Source organism: Staurois parvus, unplaced genomic scaffold (genome assembly GCF_062004578.1).
Source record: "Staurois parvus isolate SC_StPar_1 unplaced genomic scaffold, SC_StPar_1.0 ptg003595l, whole genome shotgun sequence".
NCBI lineage: Eukaryota > Metazoa > Chordata > Amphibia > Anura > Ranidae > Staurois > Staurois parvus.
This window is the reverse complement of record NW_028321391.1, coordinates 19,075-38,494: the sequence shown is the minus strand read 5'-3', so window position 1 is coordinate 38,494 and position 19,420 is coordinate 19,075.

Below are 19,420 nucleotides of genomic sequence, written 5' to 3'. Positions count from 1 at the left end.
CCCAATCAAATCAGAGTCCCTCATCACATCAGAAGCCCCCCCCTTTTCATCACAGTCACCCCTATTCATTAGAGTACCCCATCAAATCAGAGCCCCCCTTCCGTCACTTCCAGAAACACGATCTGCACTCTGTTAGTTTACCTGGAGAACAGGTGAGACATCGAGGGTCTTGGACCCTCTCTTAAAGAGAACCTGTCACCAAGATATGCATCACATAGGAGACTATCACTATGCGATAAAAACAACAAAAAAAATAATTAAACTGTAAAAAATGTAAGTTGCACCCAAGCACCTAAAATCCCCCTTAAAATGTTTTTTTAGCCCTCCCCCCACCCACTCCTTAATTCATGAATGTACCAACATAAATGCACACATTGGGGGTTCCTGTGTGCGCTACACATGCTACATATCGCCGCACACACCAGAGCAACAGCAAAGCTTCCCGGCCCATTATTCACAGGTAACTCCAAGCTGATGACCCGTAAGGGCTTTATAACCGCCACCTATGGAAAATATAGGGTACTGAAGTCCATCTCCCTTTTATGGGCACTCCGGGATGACATGTTTGGTATCCATTTCCTCGGCGTATGCTCATCTTTCATATGTCAAAAATTGAGTAATTTACTGCATTTGTGTGCCCTAAAATTAACTTTTGTGAATTTTTTACTGAAATTTTTCATAAACCGTTGCCCTCCTAAATGGGACATTAAAAAATTTGAACTGCTACCATTTTATTCTCTAGGGTACAGGTGTCAAACTGGCGGCCCTCCAGCTGTTGCCAAACTACAAGTCCCATGAGGCATTGCAAGTGACAGTTACAAGCATGACTCCCAAAGGTAGAGGCATGATGGGACTTGTAGTTTAGCAGCAGCCGGAGGGCCGCCAGTTTGTCACCCCTGATCTAGAGGGATCCCACGTGCCTGGTCATCTAAATGCATGGGCATGCCCCATGGGCCCCAGGTGCATTTGGACCCCATGATAATTTTGCCTTATATCATACTTTCCAACTGTCCCGAATTTGCTGGGCCAGTCACGTTTTTTACTAAGCTGTCCCTGGATGTCCATCCTAGGCAGCATCTCGGAACCTTCTCACTGACCACAAGTGTGAGGAGCATTCTTGTCACTGACCATCACACTAATGTATCAAGAGTTGTAGATTTGGACATTTTTCGCAGGGGTTCCCTGAGACCGGAATGTTGTTTCAAGGGTTACTCTGTGTTGAAAAAAGGATGATCTGGAGCACGGGTGTCAAACTGGCGGCCCTCCAGCTGTTGCCAAGCTACAAGTCCCATGAGGCACTGCAAGAGTGACAGTTACAAGCATGACTCCCAAAGGCAGAGGCATGATGGGACTTGTAGTTTGGCAGCAGCTGGAGGGCCGCCAGTTTGACACCCCTGCTCTAGTGTGTCTGCTTTCAGAAAATATTATTAAAAAATTTGGGGAGGGGAGGAGCTACATAATCTTCAGGTCTAAAATGATTTTTTTAAAACAAACACACAGCTCTGGCATCAAAACAGTTAAAATAACCCACAAGGAAATGATTTGCATGGCTCCGCCTCCTTTTTTTTTACGAGGAATAATTCTTCTATTTTTGGGATATGTGATGTCGGGATATTTTTTGGGATTATGTGATGAATACATTATGTTGTAAGAAGACTTCACTGCTCTAGACACTGTTTCGGTTGGAGGACTTTTTGACTCCATTAGTCCCCCCCTGCCGTCACCTGTAGGGTCTCATTGTCTGGCGGTATTATTCTCTAACATTTCATGGAAGATAATGTCTACGACTTTCACACCTCATGTCACACCGCTGTGTTTTCCAGATCCTGTTTCTTAAGGATTTCAAGTGCACCCTCAGGCAGTGCAATCACCACCCTTCCTGAACAGCTGCCGAGAAAAAAAATGAGCAAAAAGCCAAATTGTATATTGTTTTTACTGATATTCCCTTTCTAGTGTTCTCTCTGTAGATCTGCAATAAGACAAGAAGAGCGGTAAAGCGAATTATTTGCAAAATGTTACCAAGTAGAACGAACGGCGTACGAATGTGGTGTGAAAATATATGTACATTTTGTAAATGATTCTTAACTTGTTGGCGCCAATGCTAGGCAAATAGGCGGCCTTGGCACCGAGACGCCGCCTATACCCAATATAAACAAACACGTGCCGAGAGCGCGCTTCCGGCACATTTATTGGTGCAAGAGCGATCGGGATCTTTCTGATCATGTGACCACTGAGACTGCCCATCGCGGCAGTCACATGACCCTTAACCCCACCTCACCTCCCAGCATCACAAACCCCTTAAAGGTCTGGGAAGGCAGGCGCCAAGGGGTTAAATATGAATTCCAGGTATTTATTTCATTTTTATAGGTACTTATATAGCGCCATCAGTGTATGCAGCGCTTTACATATATATTGTACATTCACATCAGTCCCCGCCCCCAAGGAGCGTACAATCTAAGGTCCCTAACTCACATTCATACATACACATACTAAGGCCAATTTAGACAGGAGCCAATTCACCTACCAGCATGTCTTTTGGAGTGTGGGAGGAAACCGGAGTACCCGGAGGAAACCCACATAGGCACAGGGGGAACATGCAAACTCCAGGCAGGTGGTGCCGTGATTGGGATTCAAACCAACGATCCTAGTAGGGCCAATGTAGACAGGATCCAATTAACCTACCAGCATGTCTTTGGAGTGTGATAGGAAACCCACGCAAGCACAGGGAGAACATGCAAACTCCAGGCAGGTGGTGCCGTAGTTGGGATTCAAACCAACCACCCGAGTACTGCCAGGCGGAAGTGCTAACCATTTATGGATATTTTTGCCTAGTTCCATTCTTTCAGCTCGGTCCAATATATCTATGTACAGACCATACCTGTGAGCAGGGCTATCTCAGTGACATCATGGGCCCCTGGGCAAAGTAATGCACTGGGGTCCCTACTAGCCTTCCTCATTTTATGCACTTACTCTCAAGAATGAATGAATGAATATTTGATAGAATCAAACATATATTTAATAGTACTTTCAATAAAATCGATTTTAAACAAAAAGGAAAAATCAAATACTAATCAACACAAAGGGCACAGTTTGGTGGTGGGGGGGGGGCACAGTGCAGAGGGCATCGGAGGTCATAGTACGGGGGAGATCAGGAGGGCACAGTGTAGAGGGCATCGGAGGTCATAGTATGGGGGAGATCAGGAGGGCACAGTGCAGAGGGCATCAGAGGTCATAGTACAGAAAAGATCAGGAGGGCACAGTGTAGAGGGCATTGGAAGTCATAGTACGGGGGAGATCAGGAGGGCACAGTGCAGAGGGCATCGGAGGTCATAGTACGGGGGGGAGATCAGGAGGGCACAGTGCAGAGGGCATCGGAGGTCATTGTATGGGGGAGATCAGGAGGGCACAGTACAGAGGGCATCGGAGGTCATAGTACGGGGGGAGATCAGGAAGGCACAGTACAGAGGGCATCGGAGGTCATAGTACGGGGGAGATCAGGAGGGCACAGTGCAGAGGACATTGGAGATCATAGTACGGGGGAGATCAGGAGGGCACAGTGCAGAGGGCATCGAAGGTCATAGTACGGGGGAGATCAGGAGGGCACAGTGCAGAGGGCATCGGAGGTCATAGTACAGGGGGGAGATCAGGAGGGCCCAGTACAGAGGGCATCGGAGGTCATAGTACGGGGGAGATCAGGAGGGCACAGTGCAGAGGGCATCGGAGGTCATAGTACGAGGGAGATCAGGAGGGCCCAGTACAGAGGGCATCAGAGGTCATAGTACGGGGGAGATCAGGAGGGCACAGTGTAGAGGGAATCTGAGGTCATAGTACGGGGGAGATCAGGAGGGCACAGTGCAGAGGGCATCGGAGATCATAGTACAGGGGAGATCAGGAGGGCACAGTGCAGAGGGCATCGAAGGTCATAGTACAGGGGAGATCAGGAGGGCACAGTGCAAAGGGCATCAGAGGTCATAGTACAGAAAAGATCAGGAGGGCACAATGTAGAGGGCATTGGAAGTCATAGTACGGGGGAGATCAGGAGGGCACAGTGCAGAGGGCATCGGAGGTCATAGTACGGGGGGGAGATCAGGAGGGCACAGTGTAGAGGGCATCGGAGGTCATAGTATGGGGGAGATCAGGAGGGCACAGTACAGAGGGCATCGGAGGTCATAGTATGGGGGAGATCAGGAGGGCACAGTACAGAGGGCATCAGTGATCATAGTACAGGGGAGATCAGGAGGGCACAGTGCAGAGGGCATCAGAGGTCATAGTACGGGGGGAGATCAGGAGGGCACAGTGCAGAGGGCATCGGAGGTCATAGTACGGGGGAGATCAGGAGGGCCCAGTACAGAGGGCATCAGAGGTCATAGTACAGGGGAGATCAGGAGGGCACAGTGTAGAGGGCATCTGAGGTCATAGTACGGGGGAGATCAGGAGGGCACAGTGCAGAGGGCATTGGAGATCATAGTACGGGGGAGATCAGGAGGGCACAGTGCAGAGGGCATCGGAGGTCATAGCACGGGGGGGAGATCAGGAGGGCACAGTGCAGAGGGCATCGGAGGTCATAGTATGGGGGAGATCAGGAGGGCACAGTACAGAGGGCATCAGTGATCATAGTACAGGGGAGATCAGGAGGGCACAGTGTAGAGGGCATCGGAGGTCATAGTACGGGGGAGATCAGGAGGGCACAGTGTAGAGGGCATCGGAGGTCATAGTACGGGGGAGATCAGGAGAGCACAGTGCAGAGGGCATTGGAGATCATAGTATGGGGGAGATCAGGAGGGCACAGTGCAGAGGGCGTTGGAGATCATAGTACGGGGGGAGATCAGGAGGGCACAGTACAGAGGGCATTGGAGGTCATAGTAAGGGGGGAGATCAGGAGGGCACAGTGCAGAGGGCATTGGAGGCCATAGTATGGGGGAGATCAGGAGGGCACAGTGCAGAGGGCATCGGAGGTCATAGTACGGGGGAGATCATGTGACGATCCCCAAAGAATGGTTCGGATCTGCGGATTGAGAATAATAGATTGGAGTCCGATCCACTAAGCTCCCCAATCCGCAGATCCCATCCATCCTGCGGGGATCGTCGTCATGCAACCTATACGGGGTGACACCGGACCCGCTCCACGAAAAGGTAAGTTGTAAAGAAAGCCGACGATCCCCGCAGGATGGAACCGATCAATCTTGCGGGGATCGTCGGCTTGCTTTACAACTTACCTTTCCTTGGAGCGGGTCCGGTGTCACCCCGTGCGGTCGGTGTGGGCCGCATCCTCTGCACCTGCCTCGGGACGCCACTGACTGCAATATATTACATTTTTGGTCTTGGGTTTAGATGCACTTCACATTTTTTTTTAAATGAGAAATTAGAGTTTTATTTAAAAAGCCGATGTCCGTAATAATCCCACACAGGCCTCTTCTTTGACGTCGGTTCAGGTCCTTGTCCCTCTTCCTCCCTCCGAGCTTCTTATCTCCGCGCAGAGAGTGATGGCGATGTGATCGAGGAGTGAATCAATTACTATTTTTCATCTTTGACAAAGTAATTAAGACTGCGGCGGCTTGTTAATTCAGTGTGAATAGCCGAGCCGGTGATGGATGCAGATTTACAGCCAGTCGTTGTGAAGGAGATTACGGCGGCGAAGAGTCAGATGATGGAAGCTGCGGCCTCCCCTGGGACCTCATCCCTTCCTAAATATTATGGAGTACAAGCGCCCTGGGAAGACCAATCGGACTCTTGTTATACATTCGTCGGCTCCGCGGGGCGTCTTTCCCACGCCGTACGCAGGACGCCTCCTTGTTGTGGCAATATGTGCGTCAGCTGCTCTCCATATAGGAACAATGTTACCACATTAAAAGGGATGTTGTTACTTTTGTTCTTTTATCCTCCGTTGTTTGATAATTATGTGGTTAACATTTACAGGAAGAGTGGACCAAAATGCCTCCTGAGATGTGTGCAAACCTGGTAACCACCTACAGGAAACGTAGGGGAAATGATTTGATCCCCTTGCAGATTTTGTACGTTTGCCCGCTTACAAAGAAATGAAGGGTCTATAATTTTCATCATAGGTGTATTTTAAATGATGGAGACAGAATATCAACCAAAAATACAGAAAAAAACACAATACAAATGTTATAAATGGAGTTGCAGTTCAGGGAGTAAAATAAGTATTTGATCTCCAAGCAAAACATGACTTAGTACTTGGTGGAGGAACCCTTGTTGGCGAGCACAGAGGTGAGATGTTCCTTGTAGTCGGTTCCCAGGTTTGCAGACATCTCAGGAGGCATTTTGGCATTTTGGTCCACTCTTCTTTACAGATCTTCTCTAAATCCTTAAGGTTTCTTGGCTGTCGCTTGGCAACTCGAAGTTTCGGCTCCCTTCATAAATGTTCCATAGGATTAAGGTCTGGAGACTGTTATAAATGGAATAAACACAATACAAATGTTATAAATGGAGTTGCAGTTCAGGGAGTAAAATAAGTATTTGATCCCCAAGAAAAACATGACTTAGTACTTGTACCACCAGCCCCTCCCTCCTAGATTGTAAGCTCCCAGGATCAGGGCCCTCCTATCCCTCTTGTATTGAACTGTATTGTTGCTGTATTGTCTCCCGTTATATTGTAAAGCGCTGAGCAAACTGTTGGCGCCATAAATCCTGTATAATAATAATAATACTTGGTGGAGGAACACTTGTTGGCAAGCACTGAGGTGAGACATTTCTTGTGGTTGGTTCCCAGGTTTGCACACATCTCAGGAGGGTATTTGGTCCACTCTTCTCTACAGATCTTCTCTTAATCCTTAAGGTTTCTTGGCTGCCACTTGGCAACTCAAAGTTTCGGCTCCATCCATAAATGTTCTATAGAATTAATGTCTGGAGACTGTCATAAATGGAGTTGCAGTTCGGAGAGTAAAATAAGTATTTGATCCCCAAGCAAAACATGAATTAGTACTTGGTAGAGGAACCCTTGTTGGCGAGCACAGAGGTAAGACGTTCCTTGTAGTTGGTTGCCAGGTTTGCAGACATCTCAGGAGGCATTTTGGTCCACTCTTCTCTATAGATCTTCTCTTAATCCTTAAGGTTTCTTGGCTGTCACTTGGCAACTCAAAGTCTTGGCTCCCTCCATAAATGTTCTATAGGATTAACGTCTGGAGACTGTTATAAATGGATTTGTAGTTCAGTGAGTAAAATAAGTATTTGATCCCCAAGCAAAACATGACTTGGTACTTGGTGGAGGAACCCTTGGTGGCAAGCACAGAGGTGAGATGTTCCTTGTAGTTGGTTCCCAGGTTTGCAGACATCTCAGGAGGGATTTTGGTCCACTCTTCTTTATAGATCTTCTCTAAATCCTGAAGGTTTCTTGGCTGTCGCTTGGCAACTCGAAGTTTCAGCTCCCTTCATAAATTTTCTGTAGGATTAAGGTCTGGAGACTGGCTAGACCACTCCATGACCTTAATGTGCTTCTTCTTGAGCCACTTCTTTGTTGCCTTGGTGGGTCATTTTCATGCTGGAAGACCCATCCATGACCCATCTTCAGTGTTCTGGCTGAGGGAAGAAGGTTCTCATCAAAGATTTTACAATACATGGCCCCGTCCATTGGCCCCTCAATGCCCAAAGTCGGCCTGTACCTTTAGCAGAGAAACAGCCCCAAAGCATAATATTTCCCCCTTCATGCTTGACTGTAGGGATGGTGTTCTTAGGGTCATAGTCAGCATTTTTCTTCCTCCAAACACGGCGAGTCAAGTTAATGCCAAAGAGCTCAATTTTGGTCTCATCTGACCACAGTACTTTTTCCCAATCCTTCTCTGAATCATTTAGATATTCATTGGCAAACTTCAGACAGGTCTGTACATGTTCCTTCTTGAGGAGGGGGACCTTGTGGGCGCTGCAGGATTTCCAATCCTTCTCGCAGGATTTCATGTTTTCTCTTTGTTCTAACTTGTTGTCAATGATGAAATAGCAGACATGGTAACACGCATGGTCAGAATAGCACCAGTTGTACAGCTCCCGGTGTACACAGGATGGTCTTTTGGCACACTGACTTATGAAGGTCGGTGCTTCCTGTGACTGTGCTTGCAGCCTTGTGGCCCGGGCAAATATGAAGATCTTTATATATATATGTATATATATATTATATAGGAAATATATTTTTTTAAATATATTTTTTTAAATATATTCTTCAGATTTTTTTAATATATATATATATATTAAAAAAAATCTGAAGAATATATTTAAAAAAATATATTTCCTATATACAGTGGGGCAAACAAGTATTTAGTCAGCCACCAATTGTGCAAGTTCTCCCACTTACAAAGATGAGAGAGGCCTGTAATTGGCATCATAGGGAGACCTCAACTATGAGAGACAAAATGAGAAAACAAGTCCAGACAATCACATTGGCTGATCTGGAAAGAATTTATTTGCAAATTATGGTGGAAAATAAGTATTTGGTGAATATGAAAAGTTCATGTCAATACTTTGTTATATATCCTTTGTTGGCAATGACAGAGGTCAGACGTTTCCTGGAAGTCCTCACAAGGTTGGCACACACTGTTGCTGGTATGTTGGCCCATCCTCCATGCAGATCTCCTCTAGAGCAGTGATGTTTTGGGGCTGTCGCTGGGCAACACGGACTTTCAACTCCCTCCAAAGGTTTTCTATGGGGTTGAGATCTGGAGACTGGCTAGGCCACTCCAGGACCTTGAAATGCTTCTTACGAAGCCACTCCTTCGTTGCCCGGGCGGTATGTTTGGGATCATTGTCATGTTGGAAGACCCAGCCACATTTCATCTTCAATGCCCTTGCTGATGGAAGGAGGTTTGCACTCAAAATCTCACGATACATGGCCCCATTCATTCTGTCCTGTACATGGATCAGTCGTCCTGGTCCCTTTGTGGAGAAACAGCCCCAAAGCATGATGTTGCCACCCCCATGCTTCACAGTAGGTATGGTGTTCTTTGGATTCAACTCAGCATTCTCTCTCCTCAAAACACGGCGAGTTGTGTTTCATCTGACCATATGACATTCTCCCAATCCTCTTCTGGATCATCCAAATGCTCTCTAGCAAACTTCAGACGGGCCCAGATATGTACTGGCTTAAGCAGAGGGACCCGTCTGGCACTGTAGGATCTGAGTCCCTGGCGGCGTAGTGTGTTACTGATGGTAGCCTTTGTTACGTTGGTCCCAGCTCTCTGCAGGTCATTCACTAGGTCCCCCTGTGTGGTCCTGGGATTTTTGCTCACCGTTCTTGTGATCATTTTGACCCCACGGGGTGAGATCTTGCGTGGAGCCCCAGATCGAGGGAGATTATCAGTGGTCTTGTATGTCTTCCATTTTCTAATTATTGCTCCCACAGTTGATTTGTTCACACCAAGCTGCTTGCCTATTGCAGATTCAGTCTTCCCAGCCTGGTGCAGGTCTACAGTTTTGTTTCTGGTGTCCTTCGACAGCTCTTTGGTCTTCACCATAGTGGAGTTTGGAGTGTGACTGTTTGAGGTTGTGGACAGGTGTCTTTTATACTGATAACAAGTTCAAACAGGTGCCATTGATACAGGTAATGAGTGCAGGACAGAGGAGCCTCTTAAAGAAGAAGGTCCAGGTCTGTGAGAGCCAGAAATCTTGCTTGTTTGTAGGTGACCAAATACTTATTTTCCACCATAATTTGCAAATAAATTCTTTCCAGATCAGCCAATGTGATTGTCTGGATTTGTTTTCTCATTTTGTCTCTCATAGTTGAGGTCTCCCTATGATGCCAATTACAGGCCTCTCTCATCTCTGTAAGTGGGAGAACTTGTACAATTGGTGGGGACTAAATACTTGTTTGCCCCACTGTAATATATATATATGTGTGTGTTAAATATGTTATATTATGGTATATGTTATATTATGTTACATATGTTTTTTAACATATATATATACTGCATGTTGAAATGAGTTTTTTTATATACGAAAAATATTTTTTTAAATATATTTTTTTAAAATATATTATTCAGATTAACATATAAAAGAATAATTTAAACATATATTTTTACATATATTTGTAAATGCATTCCAAAAATGTAGATTACATGTATTTTTAAAAACATTCAGTATATTTGAAAATGTGTTTTTAAAAATATTTTTCATATATTTTGTTATAAAAATGCATTTCACCAACAACGGGGCGCTATTCCCTCTACTGATACCAACCATGGGGCACTATTCCCCCACTAACACCAATCAAAGGGCACTATTCCCCCCACTGACACCAAATCAAAGGGCACTATTCCTCCCACTGACACCAACAGAGCACTATTCCTCCCCCAGTACCAAAGATGCACTGTTTACTCCCACTGATATTTCTACTCCCAATGGCCACAGTCCAGCACCCCCCCCCCCCCAAAAAGTCTGAAGGTCAGTAAACTGGGCCTTTGTTAAGAAAGTTCGGAAACCCCAAATAATCTAAATAATCCACAGTCAGCACCTCAAGTGAGTCCCTCCAGCATCTCCCACCACCAGTCCGTGTGACGTTCTTTACGTACCTTTCTAGGCTCTTAGCAGTGGTGTATTTAGGTTTTGAGCTGCCCCCCAACACAAAATTTGCCCCCCCCCTTGCCGAGAGATCCTGACATTGACCAATAAAACCCCTGCCCCACCCGAGAGAGCCTTCCACTACCATCGCCCCCCATACACCGGCCACCCCCCTCCCAGCTCTGGACATCCCTGGGAAGGAGAGTCAAGCAGCTCGCAGCCTCTCTCAGATCTCATCCGGTCCCCAAGCCGCATGTGTCCCTTCTTCCATCCCTACTTCCAGGAGGGTGGTGCTGCCCCCCTGAAAAATGGTGCCCTAGGCAAATGCCTTGTTTGCCTTGTGGTAAATACACCCCCAGCTCTGAGGATCATTTCATGCAGATAAGTCACTAAGTGAGTTTAATTACCACCACAATCAGCCCCAGAACCCGTGTCATTCATATGCAGTGGCGTCCCGAGGCAGGTGCGGGGGGTGCCGCCCACACCGGGTGACACCGACCGCATGGACCTGCTCCATGAAAAGATAAGTTGTAAAGCAAGCCAACGATCCCCACAGGATGGATCCGATCCATCCTGCGGGGATCGCCGGCTTTCTTTACAACTTACCTTTACGTGGAGCGGGTCTGGTGTCACCCCCGTATAGGTTGCATGCCGACGATCCCCGCAGGATGGATGGGATCTGCGGATTGGGGAGCATAATGCATCAGACTCCAATCCATTATGCTCAATCTGCAGATCCAAACCATCCTGCGGGGATCGTCGGCATGCAACCTATACAGGGTGACACCGGACCCGCTCCATGTAAAGGTAAGTTGTAAAGAAAGCCAACGATCCCTGCAGGATGGATGGGATCTGCATGAATGCACAGAGCAGCCCTGATCCTCCTCTTCTGGGGTCCCCCCACTGGTTCTCCTGACTCCTTCCCACCAAGTGCCCCTATAGCAAGCCACTTGCTATGGGGGCACTTGTGCATGCTCACTCCTGAGCCGGCCATAAGGCACACAGAGCACAGCTCAGCCCTGGCCCCCCCAGGCCCCTCCACACTGGCTAAGTGACAGTTGCCATCTGATCATTAATTGTAACCCTAGGACCGGACGTGTGTTAGTGGCAGGATCACCAGGTGACAATAAAGGGGAAAAAGCCTATAAACATAAAAACGAATGCAGCCGCCACCTCCAATGACTGGTAAGCTGCGTCTCTAGGGTTGGTGTCACCCGGTGCGGTAACACTTGGTGACACCCCCTCCGACGATCCCCGCAGAATGGATCGGATCTGCGGATTGAGAATAATGGATCGGAGTCCGATCCATTATGCTCAGTCCGCAGATCCGATCCATTCTGCGGGGATTGTCGGAGGGGGTGTCACCAAGTGTTACCGTACCGGGTGACACCAACCCTAGGGACGCCTCTGTTCATATGTGTTCGGGTTTCTAAAGGGATGAGGTGGCAATCCTAATATCAGGCGTACCGGCCCTTTAACCTGTTTCTGGGAGCTGTCATCAGCCCAATCAGCATTTCACATTTTTGGTTTTCAGGTTCTTTAACTACCGGATTTTAATAAGCAGGATTTATTTTTCATATGGCCGTGTCTCTACGTCTCTACATAGAAGACCTGCCCCCCCTCCCCCCCCCCCACACCGAGGAGATGAATATCTCTAAAAACATCATCTCCTTCTCATCATCGGTGTGATCATTATTATTATTGGTTGTCCTCCTGCCTTCCGGAGATAATGCCCGACCTCCGTCTCTGGGGGGTCATTCATTTTACACTCTGTCACTTCATTGTCTGTGGTAAATGAAGATTCACTAAACAGTCTCATTATCCCAGCACATGTCCCGCATGCCCAGTCCTCAATAAGCGCAATGACATGCCGTGGTGTCACTGGGACTTTAGAATGGAGCCAAAACCAGGAAAACACAGTTGTTGGCTGAATAAAGGAAGAAGTCTTCTGAGCTGCCAAAAAAAAAATATCCAGTGGGGATAATAATTGTTGGATCCCCTGCAGATTTTGTATGTTTGCCCACTTACAAAGAAATGAAGGGTCTATGATTTTTATCATAGGTGTATTTTAAATGATGGAGACAGAATATCAACCAAAAATCCAGAAAAAACACAATACAAATGTTATAAATGGAGTTGCAGTTCAGGGAATAAAATAAGTTTTTGATTTAAAAGCAAAACATGACTTGGTACTTGGTGGAGGAACCCTTGTTGGCGAGCACAGAGGTGAGACGTTCCTTGTAGTCGGTTCCCAGATTTGCAGACATCTCAGGAGGCATTTTGGTCCACTCTTCTTTACAGATATTCTCTAAATCCTTAAGGTTTCTTGGCTGTTGCTTGGCAACTCGAAGTCTCGGCTCCATCCATAAATGATCTATAGGATTAAGGTCTGGAGACTGTTATAAATGGAGTTGTAGTTCAGTGAGTAAAATAAGTATTTGATCTCCAAGCAAAATATGACTTGGTACTTGGTGAAGGAACCCTTGTTGGCGAGCACAGAGCTAAGACGTTCTTTGTAGTTGGTTCCCAGGTTTGCAGGCATCTCAGGAGGGATTTTGGTCCACTCTTCTTTACAGATCTTCTCTAAATCCTTAAGGTTTCTTGGCTGTCGCAAGGCAACGCGAAGTCTCGGCTCCATCCATAAATGTTCTATAGAATTAAGGTCTGGAGACTGTTATAAATGGAGTTGCAGTTCAGGGAATAAAATAATATTAGATCTCCAAGCAAAACATGACTTGGTACTTGGTGAGGGAACCCTTGTTGGTGAGCACAGAGGTGAGACTTTCCTTTTAGTTGGTTCCCAGGTTTGCAGAGTTCTCAGGAGGCATTTTGGTCCACTCTTCTTTACAGATCTTCTCTAAATCCTTAAGGTTTCTTGGCTGTCACTTGGCAATTTGAAGTCTCGGCTCCCTTCATAAATGTTCCATAGGATTAAGGTCTGGAGACTGTTATAAATGGAGTTGCAGTTCAGGGAAAAAAATATTTGATCTCCAAGCAAAACATGACTTGGTACTTGGTGGAGGAACCCTTGTTGGCGAGCACAGAGGTCAGACGTTCCTTGTAGTTGGTTCCCAGGTTTGCACGCATCTCAGGAGGGATTTTGGTCCACTCTTCTTTGCAGATCTTCTCTAAATCCTTTAGGTTTCTTGGCTGTCGCTTGGCAACTCGAAGTCTCGGCTTGCTCCATACATTCTCTATAGGAATAAGGTCTGGAGACTGTTATAAAAGGAGTTGCAGTTCAGTCAGTAGAATAAGTATTTGATCTCCAAGCAAAACATGACTTGGTACTTGGTGGAGGAACCCTTGTTGGCAAGCACAGAGGTAAGACATTTCTTGTAGTTGGTTCCCAGGTTTGCACACATCTCAGGAGGGATCAATGAGTAAAATAAGTATTTGATCCCCTACCAACCATCAATGATTCTGGCTCCCGCAGACTGGCGATGTGCTTATGTGGTACACAGATTAGTCCTGTCAATGTAAGAAGGTGTTCCTAATGACAACTCACTGTGTATAAAGGACACCTGTCCACAGAATCTCTTTCTTGGACACCACCATGGGCAAGACTAAAGAGCTGTCAGAGGACATCAGGGACAGGATTGTAGACTTGCACAAGGCTGGAATGGGCTACAAGACCATCAGCAAGAAGCTTGGTGAGAAGGAGACAACTGTTGGAGCGATTATTCACAAATGGAAGAAATACAAAATAACCATCAATCGCCCTCGGTCTGGAGCTCCATGCAAGATTGCGCCTCATGGGGTAAGGATGATCATTAGAAAAATTAGGGATCAGCCCAGAACTACATGGGAGGAGCATGTGAATGATCTCAAGGCAGTTGGGACCACAGTCACCAAACAAACCATTGGTGACACAATACGGATTGAAATTCTGCAATGCCCGCAAGGTCCCCCTCCTCAAGAAGGAACATGTCCAGGCCCATCTGAAGTTTGCCAATGAATATCTAAATGATTCAGAGAAGGATTGGGAAAACATGCTGTGGTCAGATGAGACCAAAATTGAGCTCTTTGGCATTAACGCGACTTACCATGTTTGGAGGAAGAAAAATTCTGACTATGACCCTAAGAACACCATCCCTACAGTCAAGCACGGAGGTTGAAACATTGTGCTTTGGGGCTGTTTCTCTGCTAAAGGTACAGGACGACTTTGCTGCATTGAGAGGCCAATGGATGGGGCCATGTATTGTAAGATCTTGGAGGAGAACCTTCTTCCCTCAGCCAGAACAATGAAGATGGGTCGTGGATGGGTGTTTCCTCCATGACGCTGGCATCTCTACTGTGGGCACCAGGCTGTCACAGCTTGCGGCTTCACAGCCAGGTGCCCACTGTGCATGCGCGTGTCATGCTGCACTTCCTAATTGGTCAGGCAGTCTCCTGGGACCTGTGAAAGTTCCGTGGAGACTGCAGGATGGAGGAGGGGGCCGAACATCTGGCTCACTTCACCGTGGCATACTGAGCTGGAAGTGGGAGCGGATACCTGTCAAAACCAGGTACCCGCTCCCACCCAAAAGGTGCCAAATATGGCAGTGGAGGGGGGGAGGAGGAAGCAAATAAGCGGAGCTTCCACTTTTGAGTGGACTTGCCAGTCTCCAGACCTTAATCCTATAGATGATTTATGGAGGGAGCTGAAACTTCAAATTGCCAAGCGACAGCCAAGACACAGGATTTAAAGAAGAATATGGCGGGAATATGACATTTTAGGGGTGTGGCGTAGCATATTCCCTTTGCACTGATTGGTGGATTTTTTTTTTTAAATAGTTTCTCTGTGTTAACACAACTTGTCACATGCCTGATGAAGGGGTTGCTTTTGCTGTAATTGATTGCTTATTAACAGAGGCGTCACTAGGGTTGGTGTCAGACGGTACGGTAACACGTGGTGTCACCCCTCTCCCGGGCCCTGTGTTGGCAGACGGAAGGATGTCCTGTTCAGGGCCCGGCCAGTGATGTGTGATGCAGAGGGGCGGGCTCTGGGCGAGGTCATTACCATTCATGGACTGACATGTAGAGTAGGAACTGTCCAATCAGAGGGCCTACCCCCTCTGCCGAATGGCACAGCTGTTCCTGGGGCTGCAGGAGGGATGTCACCCTCTGTGATGGTGTCACCCGGTGCAGCTCGCACACCCCGCACCCCCTAGTGACGCCACTGCTTATTAAAGCTTTGGACCCATATTGGAAAACATTGGTGTGCTGGTGACATGCTTTTCAGTTCCAGATGATGATCACTGCAGCATCCACCTACACGCATAGCTACTATCTGATGCAGGAACGTGTGCATTGGGGTTTTGGAACTGTGTTTGGAAAGAGTCGGGGACTTTTTAAAAAAGCAAAAAAGTTTTTGCTACAATATTATTATTATGCAGGATTTATATAGCGCCAACAGTTTGCTCAGCGCTTTACAATATAAATAAAAAAAGACAGCAAAGTTTGAAAACTTTTTTGTGTGAAAGTTATAGCATCTACAAACTATGGCACTGGAATTTATGCAGATTTAAGAAGCTCTGACTTTCTGACTGCCATCACATTTCTTGAGGTACTAAAATGCCAAATGATCTCTTTTTGTAAAGTACACAGCCCAAGGTAGTTGCTGGGAAGCAGGTTAAGTCCATGGAAGATTTTATATTTTGGAAAATGACAAAAACATTTTTTGTTTTCATTTTTTTTGTCCTTTTAATGAGATTTATTTTTTTCCACAAGTTTTTGGAAAATGATAAAAACATTTTTTTTTTCTTTTAACACAAAGTTGTTATTAAATGATATATTTTTCTCACACATGCCATGGGTATATGTGGAATAACACCCCAAAACACATTTTGTTACTTCTCCCGATCATAGGGATACCACATGTGAGACTTTTTGAGAGCCAACTGCATATGGGGACCCAAAATCCAATGGGCACATTCAGGTTTTTAAAGGACGTAACTTGCACACTTGGTTTCTTGAGTTCCTATCACAATAGAGTTCAATGGAGAAGCTGCTAAAATGCATGGCGGTGTGTTTTTGCAGCATTTTGCATTTTTCTTCTGCCCCCAGCAACAAATTCCACTTTGACAAAAAAAAAAGAGCTGAACAAAACGCAAAACGTGGTAAAAACTTGTATAGAAAAATGGAAAATAAACTGCAAAAAGAACTGGAGAAAGCATCAAATGCAAAATGCATATATGCAAAAAAGAATAAAACAGGGTGCAATCTCCTCATGCATTACCGTGATATATGGGAAATGTATTATAAAATCACAAATGCATGCTCACTAACCAAAAATGTCATAAAAACAGAGACAAGGAGCCAAAGACGACAATCGCAGACAGCGGAGGTCTTTGGGTGAGATGTGCTAACAACTTTCGGGAGTTGAACTCCCTTCCTCAGAGCAGTTCGACCTCAGAGCAGGTGATACACAGAGATGAAACACACATCCTCCTACATAAGTTGTACCTGTTTATCTGCAGCCATCTCTTCTCTGCATTGGTTCACAGGGGATCTCTCAGCTCTGAATACTGGGAGGGGGGGGGGGGGGTTCTGAAGTTACACTCATTGCCCAGAATTTGTAAAGCTTGTCTGAGCTGTCAGGAAAAAAAGGGGCAGAGAGCTGGAGTCTCTGCTGAGCTCAATGGGAGAGCTCTGAGAGCTGATTGGAGGGAAAGGAAAACCCCCCTTCCCTTCACACAGCTCACAGGAACAGAGCTGAGCTTGTCAACCGGCTGTGTGCTGGAGCTCCCTCCCCATCACCATTTTTATTTTGGTGTCAGGAAAACTGGTCAGAAGTGACTCATACTGACAGCAGACGGAAATGACACTTAGGGGGAGATTTACTAAAACTGGAGCACTCTGGGGAGTGTAGAATCTGGTGCAGCTGTGCATGGGAGCCAATCAGATTCTAACTTCAGCTTGTTCTATGAAGCTTTGGCAATAAAACCTGGAAGCTGATTGGATTTTATGCAGAGCTGCACCAGATTCTACACTCCCCAGTTGTAGTAAATCCCCCATAGTTTGGATTGGGACAAGTACACACTATAGAGGGATATGCTTTGTTCATATTTCATGTCTGAGGTTTACAACCACTTTCATTTCTGTCTTAGCTGAAATTGCTAAATTATTCTCCCCCCCCCCCCCCCTCTCTCTCTCTCTCCCTCTCCCAGTCCCTTTTCCTCCTTTTTATCTCTCTCCCCATTTCTCCCCTTTTTCTTTCTTCTCTCTCTTTCCCAAAACTCTCTTTATTTGATTTTTCTCTATCTACTTAGAAGCTCCTTCATCAGTTTCTTCATATATACATACAATATACAATCAAAGCCTGTAGTGACTTAAATCAGACACTTTCCATGTTTCTTGCACTCCCCCCCCCCCCCCCCCCCCCCCCAGCATTGGCCACAGTATATAAATTACCCACAGAGTGCCATATATACTGATAATAACCAATACCTGCACATATGACTGAGGGCTCCCTGGCAGGCAGAGGGTTAACTATCTGTGACGTCACTTTTTATAGTAGATGCAGTTTGTAGTATAGCCTCTTATTAATGGCACTTTAAAGGGAAAAAAATATTGAGTCGTTTGCTGGGACAGCAAGTGACGCAAATCCTGAATCTAATGAGTCAGCGTTCAAATAAAATAGGAGGAAAGTGTTAACCACTTCACTGCTGACACACACATACACACTGATATATATATATACATATATATATGATATATATGTACCTAAATAATAAATGTTGACTTTAATTTCATTGAACTAACAAAAAATATGAGTGAAAGAAAAAAATATTAACAAAAAGTTATATATATATAAATCATATCTAACTCTATATATTTTATTTTAGTTCAATAAAATTAAAATCAATAGTCACTATATGCATATTATTGGTAATCTCAGAAAATTTACATATGGAAGAATAAATTCTATCAGTTGTGTAATGACCTTTGATCGGATATGTCAGTCTAACCCCCCCCCATAGTCGGATAAATCTGCTCCTCTTTACACATGTTGTTTGCTGGGATTCTATGACTCTTCCTGGTGAATTTCCTCCTGCTTTGAATTCACGAATATTATTTCCTACAAAAGAAAGAAACGAATTTGATACCTTTATATCTTGTTAACGCTGTGCTGGGGAGGAAGAGTCCATAAACCCAAAAAGAAGCATTGCGATACCAGATACAGGATTACTATTGTCTGATCCGAGGACGGAATGAGCAGCTAAAACCAGAAAAGGGTGATGGAATAAAATATTGAGAACATAAAAAATCAGGAACAGCTATAAAACCTAAAAGGACAGAATCCATTACAGGTATGTATTAGAAGAGCAAATTATAAAAATAAATATATATATATATACACACACACATATATATATAATATAAGGTAAAGCAGATATTTCTTAATTCAGCACCATGGGACATCTCCTCAAATACTACATAAAGTTCAGGATCCCGAATAAAGAATGACAATACATGTTTTCATCTACATATGTATGTATGTATCTATCTAGCAGCTATCTCAATCTGTATTTTGTATCTACATATGTATGTATGTATTGGTCTAGTCTATCTCTGTATCTAAAAATGTTATAAATAAATATATACACACACATATATATATATACATCTGTCTATACTTTATGTATCCATGTTTATATTTTCTTACGTTATATACAAGTATTTATGTATCTATATATCCAGCAACTATATTTATGGATTATTGTGTGTATGCATGGATCTATCTATTCATTTATGTATCCATCTGTTTATTGATTACATTATATATATGTGTGTTTCTATATCTATCTATTAACTTTCTGTATGTATGTATATATCTATTTATTAAATATCTATCTGTCTATCCATATGTGTATCCATCTATTTATTGACTTTATATGTGTGCCTGTATGTATATATTTATCTATCTATCTATCTATCT